Source organism: Petromyzon marinus, chromosome 44, assembly GCF_048934315.1.
Source record: "Petromyzon marinus isolate PM22_M1 ecotype Great Lakes invasive population chromosome 44, UKy_Petmar_22M1.pri1.0, whole genome shotgun sequence".
Classification (NCBI taxonomy): domain Eukaryota; kingdom Metazoa; phylum Chordata; class Hyperoartia; order Petromyzontiformes; family Petromyzontidae; genus Petromyzon; species Petromyzon marinus.
In genome coordinates this window covers 5,712,904-5,729,020 of record NC_133710.1, presented here as the reverse complement: position 1 = coordinate 5,729,020, position 16,117 = coordinate 5,712,904, and positions in this window count along the sequence as shown.

Below are 16,117 nucleotides of genomic sequence, written 5' to 3'. Positions count from 1 at the left end.
TGAGTGAAACTGGACGATACAGGGGACACTGGGAGACACGGGGATACGTCCGCACCTCCCATTACCACGATTAGCGACGTAGGGTGCAACAGATGTACAGAATAGACGAGAGATGAGTGGAGTCACTCCCAATGGAAATACCGTTTGATTAATGATATTCATTACAAGTGTAATGATAGTAGAGCCTCCATGCGCTGTGAGTGGACTGATGGCCACGGGAGGTAATGACAGGGGAGTCAGTTGGGAGTGTGAAGGGACTGGTGGCTACGGGAGGTAATGACAGGGGAGTCAGCTGTGTGTGCGAAGGGACTGGTGGCAACGGGAGGTAATGACAGAAGTATCAGTTGTGAGTGCGAAGGGACTGGTGGCTACGGGAGGTAATGACAGGGGAGTCAGTTGTGAGTGTGAAGGGACTAGTGGCCACGGGAGGTAATAAAAGGGGTATCAGTTGCGAGTGCGAAGGGACTGGTGGCCACGGGAGGTAATGACAGGGGAGTCAGCTGTGAGTATGAAGGGACTGGTGACTACGGGAGGTAATGACTGGGGAGTCAGTTGTGAGTGTGAAGGGACTGGTGGCCACGGGAGGTAATGACAGGGGAGTAAGTTGTGAGCGCGAAGGGACTGGTGGCTACGGGAGGTAATGACAGGGGAGTCAGTTGTGAGTGTGAAGGGACTGGTGGCTACGGGAATGTTCGAGAAGAGGGCTTGGCCTCGTGTCGGTATATAAAAGTTTCAACACAATGGAGGGGACTCGGGGCTGTCGCGGTGGGGGACTCCGGCTGATGTCACGTGGACGCGTCTTCAATAAAGTGCCATCTCAAGAGACCTGTGTCAAGCCGTCATTACACCAGTATTATACAGACACACACACTTGCAAGTCCTCACTTAAGAAAACGTGAACGATTATTCTACATTTCTACCGTGATATATTTTTGCGGAGTTCAATGACTAAGTTGTGTTTAAGTAATATTGCGACATGACACCGATTCATAATTTAGAGTTTATTAAGCATTTTTTTGATTCACATCACACAAGCAAAGCAATTGCAGGGCTGCGCCTTTAACACGTTCAAAACAGCAACAATCATTTAATAGCCACCATCACCACCACCACAACTACGTTCAAGTCGAATAATTGTGTAAGTCAGTACATTAATACACGCGTAACTCTTATAACTTAGGTTATCAGGAAGTGCGCGATATTCTTACATCGTGATCTCTATTAAACAGTCGTGTCTTGCTGTTTCTACTCAACTGGTTAAATGTCCGTGAAGAGTCTCGAGCAGCGCGCAGCTGCGGTGAGTTCAAGGCAGATGGACGGCTATGTAGGTGGGTGGGTAGGTAAGGAGGTGTGTAGGTGTGTAGGTGAGTAGGTGTGTAGGTGGGTGAGTAGGGGTGTAGGTGAGTAGATTTGTAGGTGGGTGAGTAGGTGTGTAGGTGAGTAGGTGTGTAGGTGAGTAGGTGAATAGGTGTGTAGGTGGGTGAGTAGGTGCGTAGGTGAGTAGGTGAGTAGGTGTGTAGGTGAGGAGGTGGGTAGGTGAGTAGGTGAGTAGGTGTGTAGGTGGGTGTGTAGGTGGGTGTGTAGGTGGGTGATTAGGTGCGTAGATGTGTAGATGAGTAGGTGAGTGGGTGGGTGAGTAGGTGAATGGCTGGGTGAGTAGGTGAGCGAGTGGGTGAGTAGAAGAGTACGTGAGTGGGTGAGTAGGTGGGTACCTGAGTCGGTGTGTAGGTGAGTAGGTGTGTAGGTGAGTAGGTGAGTGAGAAGGTGAGTGGGTGTGTAGGTGGGTGTGTAGGTGGGTGAGTAGGTGTGTCCACCTTGAGGCCACTTCACGTGGCCTCAAGGTGCACATGGCCTGGCACAATCGTCGTAGTGATGTCACCGCCACTTAGTGGCGAATGGCGGTTGTTGTTGTTGAGTAGTTGTGTAGGTGAGTAGGTGTGTAGGTGAGTAGGTGAGTGAGAAGGTGAGTCGGTGGGTGAGTAGGTGAGTGGCTGGGTGAGTAGGTGAGCGAGTAGGTGTGTAGGTGAGTGGGTGAGTAGGCGAGTTCCAGGCCGATGCACCGCTGACCACGAAGCTCCACATCTCAAACTCGTGGTGTCGGGGTGGAGGGGGTCCCTCGTCATCCTCAGCCGCTCGCCCCTGCCCGGCGGAGCGCAGAGCGGTCCCCACGAGACTCCGCCAGGGGGCGCTCCAACCCCACCGAGCGCGGTCCCGAGACCTCCGTGGTGATATCTTGATTTGAAGCTTTCGTGACTGCAGGAATCCATACTCTATGGTTCTTTCGGTAAAGCGACGTAGGTATAAAAAATAAAATAAATCACGACGTTTCGGGCGCAACACAAGCGGACTCCGTGGTGATGTTTGACGTCGGCTTCAACGTCCTCGTTCCTCCACGGACTCGGCTCCAATGCCGCCGTAGCCGACGACGACGATGATGTCCGTGCGTGCTGGGGCTCTGGGTGGCGATCGTCAAGGGGAGTCCATCACCGGGCGCCGTGGCTCCCAAAGAGGCGGCCGCCCCACGATGCCCTCGGCTGCTCCCTCCCAGTTCGCCCCCCGCAGCTTGCAGCCGAGGTGGGGGGAGCGGCGGGGGTGGTGAATGGATTCGCCCACAACGTCAACGTCGATGTCCCGCCTTGCTCTTTGCACTTCGTTCTCGTCGTGAGGCTGCACACCCCCCCACCACTCCCCCGCGGCGATCTCTGTTTGGTTTCGCCCAACTTCACGTGCAGGTCAAACGAGAGAGGAGAGAGGGAGCGAGCCCAGAGAGCTTCCCATGTCGCGCGATCTTCAGTGCCAAAGGGAGTCTGTAGCAGCAGCTGCAGCAGGACCCCTCGTGGCCCAGGTGAGTTGCTGTACCTGAATCGACCACCAGATGGAAGTGTTACACCCCCCCCCTCCCCCAGGTAGACCCCAGGGTTGCCCGGTCGTAACGTTGTTGTCGTATGCCTCGTAGATGCCGAGCCAGGTGTGGGGTGGCAGCCGCTTCGTTTGTCCACAGAGCTGCTGATGATGATGGGGGTGGTGGTGGTCGACACGTCCCGCCGCTGATCAACGCCCGCAGGGTGGGTTGCTGTTGGGGGTCAAACGTTGGAGGCAGCACGCCGACTCTGCCCGCCGCGAGAGCTGTTGGCTGCCCGGGGGTGGAAGGGGGAAGCCAGAAAGGCGATCGGTCGGAGTGGCCGACGGGGCAACAGCTTCTCAGTGTCTTTGGAGTCGGTTTTGGTCGAAATGGGGTTTTGTTGTTGTTGTTGCGTGATCGGTAAACTGGTTATAACCGGTTTGTTACACAAGTATGAATGTGTAAGAAATACAGGCTCGACCACTTCTTGTGTTTTGAACAAAAAGACAACTGGACATCGCAGTGGCGTAACGGGTAAAGTGACGACGGACTTTGACGTCCAGAAGTCGCCGTTTACAATCGTCAGCACGGGGGGGTGGTGGCGGGGGAGCTGCAACCTTGAACCTTCGAACAATCGGTGCCATCGTTTTCGTGACAATTGTCGGTGCGATAATTCGCGTAATATTGAATTTATATATCTTTATACGTCCACAATAGAGGGGGTTCTTTTGGCTTGGATCGCGTAAATATATAAATGTGTCGTTCAACCCGCCACCACACCGACACGGCCAATTGGTAAGGTTTTACACGGAAACTGAACGTGCCAATTCGTTACGAGTACAGCACACCGGTGTGTTGGAGAGGAAATCCACAAGATTGACAATATATAATTATCCCGTCACGATACTTCAATCGCTCATCACTTCCCTCGGGAAGCACGGACAAATATGAGATGAGAAGAGCGTTGTAGCGGTCCTCAAGGCAGAAGACAAAGAGTGATGCTCCGATAGAATCGTCCCAAGGAATCGGGAGATGTTAGAGGAGAGAGCGATTTTTTAATGAGATATTGAAGATTTTTATTTTTTATAGGATTCACGAAATAGGTGAAGTTCTTGAAGAAATCTCAACTGACGACCTAAGTTATATATACTGTGTGAATTTTACGTAGAGATTCACGTAAATGTCATATCCATGAAACAAAAATTTCATAATTTAAAATTGTATATACGTTTTATAAATGTGTATACATTTTAAATAGGTCTTTTATTTAATTACAAGTTTACACCATTGGAAGCCTCATTTGCCAGTAACTAAATATAATTGGATTTTTTACCCTTTTATCTGGCAAACAAAACTGACACCTTTTTTTACATGACTCCTTGTAAAAAAAGGTGTCAGTTTTGTTGCCAGATAAAAGGGTAAAAAAAACAATTATCATAATTACAAGTTCTTTCGAGATGTGGTGGCTGGTGGTTTGCTTGCGAACAACCAAATCAATTTAAAACTTAAACTAACTTCTACAGCGGTTTGCCCTTCATGCACGCAAAGCCAATGCAGCGCTGCGTACAGAGTAGCCACGCGGCCTCACACCATCGACGCCTGTCGACAAGACCGACTGGTGGGTCTCATCCACCTGCCCAGCCACCGTCCCGCCCGGCTGCCTGCCCAGGATCCCGCCCAGCCAAACAACCCTCCAGCTACTCGCCCACCCAGCCAACCAATGAAGTGGCCAACCCAACCACCACCTAACAACTGAGCCAGCCAATCACAGAGCCAGCCACCCACCCATCTGCCCGGCCACCCACCTATCCACCCGCCCAACAATCCGCCTATCCACCCACATACAAACTCAACCAACCACCCAAGCATCGAACGTAAAATAGACATTTCCGCAATCTGACTCCTCCGCTGACTACATAGCCCACGAGGCACACGTTTAAACACGTTAATAGCAGCATTTTGTCAGTCCACAGGTTCAATGGGACCAGGATCTCTCTTCTCTTCGTGCGTATGGCGGCAGCAGCAGCAGCGCTCTGTTCATTGATATTTTGAATGAGAACCTCGAAGCCCCCTTGTGGCCAACAAACCTCACAATTTTTCTTGAACAAACATTTCTACGAATTTTTTTACTTTTTTACAAATTGTAAGATTTTAAAAAAAGTTTTGCGTAAAATAAAATGATTTTCTAAAACATTTTTTATTGGATTTTATCCTAAAAATAATTCTAAGATTTTTAGAAACATTTATCTAAAATAAAAAGATTGTCTAAAAAATTATATATTTTGTTCCAAAAATATATAATTATTTTACACTTGATAGAAATCATTTAAAGAGTTTTTGTTAAAAGCAAAAATATGAACATTAATTATTTATTTTATGACAAAATATTAAAAATAAGGATTTTATTTTTTATAAAATATAAAAAAATGCTTAGCACTAAAAATTAACAAAAACATTTTTAAAAAATACATTTTATTTTTTCATGATAATTTCAAAATATTAGTTGTTTTGAGAAGTGTAGATGATGATGTGCTTGCGAACATGGAATCCATTTCAAACTTAAAATAACTTCTACAGCGGTTTGCCCTTCATGCACGCAAAGCCAATGCAGCGCTGCGTACAGAGTAGCCACGCGGCCTCACACCATCGACGCCTGTCGACAAGACCGACTGGTGGGTCTCATCCACCTGCCCAGCCACCGTCCCGCCCGGCTGCCTGCCCTGGATCCCGCCCAGCCAAACAACCCTCCAGCTACTCGCTCACCCAGCCAACCAATAAAGCGGCCAACCCAACCACCACCTACCAACTGAGCCAGCCAATCACAGAGCCAGCCACCCACCCATCTGCCCGCCCACCCACCTATCCACCCGCCCAACAATCCGCCTACCCACCCACATACCAACTCAACCAACCACCCAAGCATCGAACGTAAAATAGACATTTCCGCAATCTGACTCCTCCGCGGACTACATAGCCCACAAGGCACACGTTTAAACACGTTAATAGCAGCATTTTGTCAGTCCACATGTTCAATGGGACCAGCATCTCTCTTCTCTTCGTGCGTATGGCAGCTGCAGCAGCGCCCTGTTCATTGATATTTTGAACGAGAACCTCGAAGCCCCCTTGTGGCCAACAAACCTCACAATATTTCTTGAACAAACATTTTTACGAATTTTGTTACTTTTTTACAAATTGTAAGATTTTAAAAAAAGTTTTGCGTAAAATAAAATGGATTTTCTAAAAAATTTTTTATTGGATTTTATCATAAAAATAATTCTAAATAATTCATTTAAAGAGTTTTTATTAAAAGATAAAATATGGGAAATTAAATAATTATTTTATGACAAATAATTTAAAATAAGGATTTTATTTTTTATAAAATGTAAAAGAATGCTTAGCACTAAAAATGAACAAAAACATTTAAAAATTTTTTTTTTATTTTTTTCATGATAATTTCAAAATATTAGTTGTTTTGAGAAGTGTAGGTGATGATGTGCTTGCGAATATGGAATCCATTTCAAACTTAAAATAACTTCTACAGCGGTTTGCCCTTCATGCACGCAAAGCCAATGCAGCGCTACGCTCAGAGTAGCCACGCGGCCTCACACCATCGACGCCTGTCGACAAGACCGCCTGGTGGGTCTCATCCACCTGCCCAGCCACCGTCCCGCCCGGCTGCCTGCCCAGGATCCCGCCCAGCCAAACAACCCTCCAGCTACTCGCCCACCCAGCCAACCAATAAAGCGGCCAACCCAACCACCACCTACCAACTGAGCCAGCCAATCACAGAGCCAGCCACCCACCCATCTGCCCGCCCACCCACCTATCCACCCGCCCAACAATCCCCCTACCCACCCACATACAAACTCTACCAACCACCCAAGCATCGAACGTAAAATAGACATTTCCGCAATCTGACTCCTCCGCTGACTACATAGCCCACGAGGCACACGTTTAAACACGTTAATAGCAGCATTTTGTCAGTTCCACAGGTTCAATGGGACCAGGATCTCTCTTCTCTTCGTGCGTGTGGCATCAGCAGGAGCGCCGTGTTCATTGATATTTTGAACGAGAACCTCGAAGCCCCCTTGTGGCCAACAAACCTCACAATTTCTCTTGAACAAACATTTTTACGATTTTTTTTTTTACAATTTGTAAGATTTTAAAAAAAAATTTGCGTAAAATAAAATGGATTAACTAAAAATAATTTTAATGGGATTTTTTTGGTAAAAATAATTCTAAATTTTTGAGAAAAATGTATCTAAAATAAAAAAGATTGTCTAAAAAATTATATTTTTTATTACAAAAAGATATAAATATTTTACACTCGATAGAAAACACTTGAAGTTTTTTGTTAAAAGAAAAAACATGAAAATTATTTAATTATTTTATACCACAATTTTAAAAATAATGCTTTTTTTAAATAAAATGTAAAAAAAATGCTTAGCAATAAAAATAAACAAAAACATTTTTTTAAAAATACATTTTATTTTTTCACAATAATTTGAAATTATTAGTTGTTTTGAGAAGTGTAGATGATGATGTGCTTGCGAATATGGAATCCATTTTAAACTTAAAATAACTTCTACGGCGGTTTTCTCTTCGCGTACGCAAACCAAATACAGCGCTCCGCACAGAGTAGCCACGCGGCCTCACACCATCGACGCCTGTCGACAAGACCGCCTGGTGGATCTCATCCACCTGCCCAGCCACCGTCCCGCCCGGCTGCCTGCCCAGGATCCCGCCCAGCCAAACAACCCCTCAGCTACCCGCCCACCCAGCCAACCAATAAAGCGGGCAACCCAACCACCACCATCACCACCTACCAACTGAACCAGCGACTCACCGAGCTAGCCACCCACCTATCTACCCGCCCAACTACCCGCCCATCCACCCTCCCAACAAGCCGCCTACCCACCCATATACAAACTCAACCAGCCACCCAAGCATCGAACGTAAAATAGACATTTCCGCAATCTAATTCCTCCGCTGACTACAGAGCCCACAAGGCACACCTTCAAACACGTTAATAGTCGCATTTGTCAGTTCACATGTTCAATGGGACCAGCATCTAATGAGATTCAATGACAATGCGTATATTTTCAGAGCACTTTTTTTGTTTGCATGTTCACCACAAGTACGTGTGCCAGAAAAGGTAAACGTCCCATATTGTAGCTGTACACTGCAGGCTATAAATGCCCTGTTAGTGTTGGTCATTTCTGCCGTTTCCATTTTGGCTATTTTCGGTCTAATATTTTGAGACGACGCTCTATAGAAAGATATTTTTGGTGTGGACCAATCAGTTCCAACGTAATGCATATATTTGTTATCAGACCATGTCTTTTTTCTTTGCGTTTTCACCACAATTACGCGTGCTTAATGCAGACCAGAATCGTTTTAAAAGGTTTATTTGTGGTTGTTTAACATCTGAACACCTGTTTTTAATTCTAGATTTAAAGCTGTTTTATTGCCAGAAAGGGTAAACCTTATTCTTGTTTTCACACTGCCCAGAAGCGTCCCATATTGTAGCTGTACACTGCGGGCTATAAATGCCCTGCTAGTGTTAATCATATCTGCTGTTTGCGCTTCGGCGTTCTCTTGTTTAATACTTTGAGACTCGGGTCTAAAGAAAGCTGTTTCAGGTGTGGACCAATCAGTTTCAACACAATGCATATACTATACTTATTTCCGGACCATGTCTTTTTCTTTGCATGTTCATCATAAGTTCGTGTGCTTAATGCAGACCAGAATGTAAAATAGACATTCACGCAATCTAATATCTGGGCTGACAATGTATTAATGTTGAACTTCATTCGCACCCTACTCAGACAACCGCGCTTATCGGAGGTGCGGATACAGGAAGACATTGAGTGAAACTGGACGATACAGGGGACACTGGGAGACACGGGGATCCGTCCGCACCTCCCATTAGCACGATTAGCGACGTAGGGTGCAACAGATGTACACAATAGACGAGAGATGAGTGGAGTCACTCCCAATGGAAATTCCGTTTGATTAATGATATTCATTACAAGTGTAATGACAGTAGAGCCTCCATGCGCTGTGAGTGGACTGATGGCCACGGGAGGTAATGAAATGGGGAGTCAGTTGTGAGTGCGAAGGGACTGGCGGCCACGGGAGGTAAAGACAGTGGAGTCAGCTGTGAGTGGGAAGGGACTGGTGGCCACGGGAGGTAATGACAGGGGAGTCAGTTGTGAGTGCGAAGGGATGGTGGCTACGGGAGATAATGACAGGGGAGTCAGCTGTGAGTGCGAAGGGACTGGTGGCTGCAGGAGGTAATGGCAGGGGAGTCAGTTGTGAGTGCGAAGGGACTGGTGGCTACGGGAGGTAATGACAGGGGAGTCAGTTGTGAGTGCGAAGGGACTGGTGGCCACGGGAGGTAATGACAGGGGAGTCAACTGTGAGTGTGAAGGGGCTGGTGGCCACGGGAGGTAATGACAGGGGAGTCAGCTGTGAGTGTGAAGGGACTGGTGGCTACGGGAAGTAATGACAGAATTATCAGTTGTGAGTGCGAAGGTACTGGTGGCTACGGGAGGTAATGACAGTGGAGTCAGTTGTGAGTGCGAAGGGACTGGTGGCTATGGGAGGTAATGACAGTGGAGTCAGCTGTGAGTGTGAAGGGACTGGTGGTCACGGGAGGTAATGACAGGGGAGTCAGTTGTGAGTGGGAAGGGACTGGTGGCCACGGGAGGTAATGACAGGGGAGTCAGTTGTGAGTGTGAAGGGACTGGTGGCTACGGGAATGTTCGGGAAGGGGGCGTGATCAGGTGACGGAGGAGGACCGTGGAGTCTGCCGATTTTTGCGAGCGTCCAGAGTCGGCGAGAAGGTTCGGGAAGGGGGCGTGGCCTCGTGTCGGTATGTAAAAGGGAGACGCACAGGGGACTCTGGGCTGTCGCGGTGGGGGGACTCCGGCTGATGTCACGTGAACGCGTCTTCAATAAAGTGCCATCTCAAGAGACGTGTGTCAAGCCGTCATTACACCAGTATTATACAGACACACACACTTGCAAGTCCTCACTTAAGAAAGCGTGAACGATTCTACATTTCTACCGTGATATATATTTTGCGGAGTTCAACTAAGTTGTGTTTAAGTAATATGGCGACATGAGACCGATTTATAATTTAGAGTTTATTAAGCATTTTTTTGTTTCACATCACACAAGCAAAGCAATTGCAGGGTTGCGCCTTTAACACGTTCAAAACAGCAACAATCATTTAATAGCCACCACCAGCACCACCACAACTACGTTCAAGTCGAATAATTGTGTAAGTCAGTACATTAATACACGCGTAACTCTTATAACTTAGGTTATCAGGAAGTGCGCGATATTCTTACATCGTGATCTCTATTAAACAGTCGTGTCTTGCTGTTTCTACTCAACTGGTTAAATGTCTGTGAAGAGTCTCGAGCAGCGCGCAGCTGCGGTGAGTTCAAGGCAGATGGACTGCTATGTAGGTGAGTGGGTAGGTGAGGAGGTGTGTAGGTGAGTAGGTGTGTAGGTGGGTGAGTAGGTGTGTAGGTGAGTAGGTGGGTAGGTGAGTAGGTGGGTAGGTGAGGAGGTGTGTAGGTGAGTAGGTGTGTAGGTGAGTAGGTGGCTAGGTGAGGAGGTGTGTAGGTGAGTAGGTGTGTAGGTGGGTGAGTAGGTGTGTAGGTGAGTAGGTATGTAGGTGAGTAGGTGGGTAGGTGAGTAGGTGGGTAGGTGAGGAGGTGTGTAGGTGAGTAGGTGGGTAGGTGAGGAGGTGTGTAGGTGAGTAGGTGGCTAGGTGAGGAGGTGTGTAGTTGAGTACGTGAGTGAGAAGGTGAGTGGGTGGGTGAGTAGGTGAGTGGCTGGGTTAGTAGGTGAGCGAGTGGGTGAGTAGGTGAGTGGCTGGGTGAGTAGGTGAGCGAGTGGGTGAGTAGGTGAGTACGTGAGTGGGTGAGTAGGTGGGTACGTGAGTAGGCGAGTAGGTGAGTGAGAAGGTGAGTGGGTGTGTAGGTGGGTGAGTAGGGTGTGCACCTTGAGGCCACTTCACGTGGCCTCAAGGTGCACATGGCCTGGCACAAGCGTCGTGGTGACGTGATCGTCACTTAGTGGCGAATGGCGGTTGTTATTGTTGAGTAGGTGTGTAGGTGAGTGAGAAGGTGAGTGGGTGGGTGAGCGAGTGGGTGAGTAGGTGGGTACGTAAGTAGGTGTGTTGTTGATTAGGTGAGTGAGAAGGTGAGTGGGTGGGTGAGTAGGTGAGTGGCTGGGTGAGTAGGTGAACGAGTGGGTGAGTAGGAGAGTACGTGAGTGAGTGTGTAGGTGAGTGGGTGAGTAGGCGAGTTCCAGGCCGATGCACCGCTGACCACGAAGCTCCACATCTCAAACTCGTGGTGTCGGGGTGGAGGGGGTCCCTCGTCATCCTCAGGCGCTCGCCCCTGCCCGGCGGAGCGCAGAGCGGTCCCCACGAGACTCCGCCAGGGGGCCCTCCAACCCCACCGAGCGCGGACCCGAGACCTCCGTGGTGATATCTTGATTTGAAGCTTTTGTGACTGCAGGAATTCATTCTCTTTGGTTCTTTCGGTAAAGCCACGTAGGTACAAAAATAAAATAAATCACGACGTTTCGGGCGCAACTCCAGCGGACTCCGTGGTGATGTTTGACGTCGGCTTCAACGTCCTCGTTCCTCCACGGACTCGGCTCCAATGCCGCCGTAGCTGACGACGACGACGATGATGTCCGTGCGTGCTGGGGCTCTGGGTGGCGATCGTCAAGGGGAGTCCATCACCGGGCGCCGTGGCTCCCAAAGAGGCGGCCGCCCCACGACGCCCTCGGCTGCTCGCTCCCAGTTCGCCCCACGCAGCTTGCAGCCGAGGTGGGGGGAGCGGCTAGGGTGGTGAATGGATTCGCCCACAACGTCAACGTCGATGGCCCGCCTTGCTCTTTGCACTTCGTTCTCGTCGTGAGGCTGGACCCCCGCCCCTCCCCCGCGGCGGCCTCTCTTTGGTTTTGCCCAACTTCACGTGCAGGTCAAACGAGAGAGGAGAGAGGGAGCGAGCCCAGAGAGCTTCCCATGTCGCGCGATCTTCAGTGCCAAAGGGAGTCTGTAGCAGCAGCAGCAGCAGGACCCCTCGTGGTCCAGGTGAGTTGCTGTACCTGAATCGACCACCAGATGGAAGTGTTACACCTCCCCCCCTCCCCCAGGTAGACCCCAGGGTTGCCCGGTCGTAACGTTGTTGTCGTATGCCTCGTAGATGCCGAGCCAGGTGTGGGGTGGCAGCCGCTTCGTTTGTCCACAGAGCTGCTGATGATGATGGGGGTGGTGGTCGACACGTCCCGCCGCTGATCAACGCCCGCAGGGTGGGTTGCTGTTGGGGGTCAAACGTTGGAGGCAGCACGCCGACTCTGCCCGCCGCGAGAGCTGTTGGCTGCCCGGGGGTGGAAGGGGGAAGCCAGAAAGGCGATCGGTCGGAGTGGCCGACGGGGCCGCTGCTTCTCAGTGTCTTTGGAGTCGGTTTTGGTCGAAATGGGGTTTTGTTGTTGTTGTTGTTGCGTGACCGGTAAACCGGTTATAACCGGTTTGTTACGCAAGTATGAATGTGTAAGAAATACAGGCTCGACCACTTCTTGTGTTTTGAACAAAAAGACAACTGGACATCGCAGTGGCGTAACGGGTAAAGTGACGACGGACTTTGACGTCCAGAAGTCGCCGTTTACAATCGTCAGCACGGGGGGGTGGGGGGGGGAGCTGCAACCTTGAACCTTCGAACAATCGGTGCCATCGTTTTCGTGCCAATTGTCGGTGCGATAATTCGCGTAATATTGAATTTATATATCTTTATACGTCCACCATAGAGGGGGTTCTTTTGGCTTGGATCGCGTAAATATATAAATGTGTCGTTCAACCCGCCACCACCCCGACACGGCCAATTGGTAAGGTTTGACACGGAAACTGAACGTGCCAATTCGTTACGAGTACAGCACAGCGGTGTGTTGGAGAGGAAATCCACAAGATTGACAGTATATAATTATCCCGTCACGATACTTCAATCGCTCATCACTTCCCTGGGGAAGCACGGACAAATATGAGATGAGAAGAGCGTTGTAGCGGTCCTCAAGGCAGAAGACAAAGAGTGATGTTCCGATAGAATCGGCCCAAGGAATCGGGAGATGTTAGAGGAGAGAGCGATTTTTTAAAATGAGATATTGAAGATTTTTATTTTATATAGGATTCACGATATAGGTGAAGTTCTTGAAGAAATCTCAACTGACGACCTAAGTTATATATATTGTGTATTAATATTGTTACGTACATTTATACGTGAATTTTACGTAGAGATTCATGTTAATGTCATATCCATTAAGCAAATATTTCGTAATTTAAAATTGTATATACATTTTATGAATGTGTATACATTTTAAATATAAAATAATAATCATTAAATGTATTTAATTACAAGTTGTTTCGAGATGTGGTGGCTGGTGGTGTGCTTGCGAACAACCAAATCCATTTAAAACTTAAACTAACTTCTACAGCGGTTTGCCCTTCATGCACGCAAAGCCAATGCAGCGCTGCGCACAGAGTAGCCACGCGGCCTTACACCATCGACGCCTGTCGACAAGACCGCGTGGTGGGTCTCATCCACCTGCCCAGCCACCGTCCCGCCCGGCTGCCTGCCCAGGATCCCGCCCAGCCAAACAACCCCTCAGCTACCCGCCCACCCAGCCAACCAATAAAGCGGCCAACCCAACCACCACCTACCAACTGAGCCAGCCAACCACAGAGCCAGCCACCCACCCATCTGCCCGCCCACCCACCTATCCACCCGCCCAACAATCCGCCTACCCACCCACATACCAACTCAACCAACCACCCAAGCATCGAACGTAAAATAGACATTTCCGCAATCTGACTCCTCCGCTGACTACACAGCCCACGAGGCACACGTTTAAACACGTTAATAGCAGCATTTTTTCAGTGCACAGGTTCAATGGGACCAGCATCTCTCTTCTCTTCGTGCGTGTGGCAGCTGCAGCAGCGGCGTGTTCATTGATATTTTGAACGAGAACCTCGACGCCCCCTTGTGGCCAACAAACCTCACAATTTTTCTTGAACAAACATTTTTACGAATTTTTGTTTACTAATTCTACGATTTAAAAAAAACGTTCGACGTAAAATTAAATAGATTATCTAAAAAAAAATCTTTAATGTTTTTATCATAAAATGTAATTGACAGATTTTTAGAAATATTTATCTAAAATAAAAAAAAATATATACATTTTTTTCTATTTTATTTGTTACAAAAAGATATAAATATTTTACACTCGATAGAAAACATTTACATATATTTTTTGTAAAAGATCAAAATAAAAAATTGAAATTAATTATTTTATAACAAAACATAAAATGTTAAAAATAAGGATTTTTTTTTTATAAAATGTAAAAAAAATGTTTAGCACTAAAAATAAACGAAAACATCTTTTTTAAAATACATTTTATTTTTTCGTAATAATTTCAAATTATTAGTTGTTTTGAGAAGTGTAGATGATGATGTGCTTGCGAATATGGAATCCATTTCAAACTTAAAATAACTTCTACGGCGGTCTTCTCTTCGTGTACGCAAACCAAATACAACGCTCCGCACAGAGTAGCCACGCGGCCTCACACCATCGACGCCTGTCGACAAGACCGCCTGGTGGGTCTCATCCACCTGCCCAGCCACCGTCCCGCCCGGCTGCCTGCCCAGGATCCCGCCCAGCCAAACAACCCTCCAGCTACTCGCCCACCCAGCTAACCAATAAAGCGGCCAACCCACCCACCACCACCTACCAACTGAACCAGCGACCACGTAGCCAGCCACCCGCCCATCTGCGGTCCACCCACCCACATACCAACTGAACCAGCTACCCACCCATCGAACGTAAAATAGACATTTACGCAATACAATTCCTCCGCTGACTACATAGCCCACAAGGAACACCTTTAAACACGCTAATAGCAGCATTTTGTCAGTTCACAGGGTCAATGGGACCAGCATCTCTATTCTATTCATGTATATGGCAGAAGCAGAGATGTGAAACTAGGTTTTTCCCCTTTTCCTGGCAACAAACAGCTGTGTTAAGATGTTAAAACACCAAACTGAAACCTTTTACAAGCAATCATGTCTGCATTAACCACAACGCTTGTGGTCAGAATGCAAACAAAAAAACATACTCTGATAATATGATGCATAGTCTTTGTGCTGTACGCCTTTTGGCGTCCTCTGGTCTAACACCGTTTGAGACGAGGCTCAAAAGAAAGCTGTCTCTGGTGTGGACCAATCAGTTTCAAAGACAATGCATCATTGCTGTGGTTAATGCAGACATGATTCCTTGTAAAAGGTTTCAGTTTTTTGTTGTTTTAACATCTTAACGCAGCTGTTTAATTGCCAGATAAAAGGGGAAAACCTCTTCTCCTATTTTGGTACTGGCAAAGGAGGTCCCATGAATCAGAGATATATACTCTTCGATTTAAAGCTTTCTTGACTGCAGGGATTCATCTTCTTTGTTCTTTCGGTAAAGTCACGTAGAAGGGAAGCAAAGTAATACAAATAAAACATAAATAAAATAATATAAAATTCTCACGACATTGAAGCGCTGTCGTCCCGACAGTTCTGTTCCTTCACCTGAAGAAGGCTACTTGTGTTGTGGCCGAAACGTCGTGAGAATTTTATATTGTATTTTATTATGTTTTATTTGTATTACTTTGTTTCCATCCTACGTGACTTTACCGAAAGAACCAAGAAAATGTATACTCTTTTTAGTTCTTTCGGTAAAGTCACGTAGGTAGAAAAAAATTCTAGATCACGACGTCTTCACTTGAAGACGGTTGCTTGTGTGGCGATCGAAACTTCGTGATCTATTATTTTTTCTACCTACGTGACTTCACCGAAATACCTAAAGAGTATGAATTCCTGCAGTCACGAAGGCTTCAAATTAAGCAGAGATGTGTTGAAGAATATTTTTTTACGAGAACCTTGAAAACTATTACACATTTTAAAATAATTATTTTTCAATCATTGATTTTTTTTTTACATTTCAAAGAAAACATTGGAACGAAAATTTGTACAATTTTTTTCCCTCTGCTGACTACAATAGCCCACAGGGCACACCTTTAAACACATTCATAGTAGAATTTTGTCAGTTCACAGGTTCAATGGGACCAGCATCTTTATTCTATTCCTGCGTATGGCAGCAGCAGCAGCGATTTGTTCAGCAGCTAAATGCCAATGTCGCGTGAGTGTTTCTCCCCAC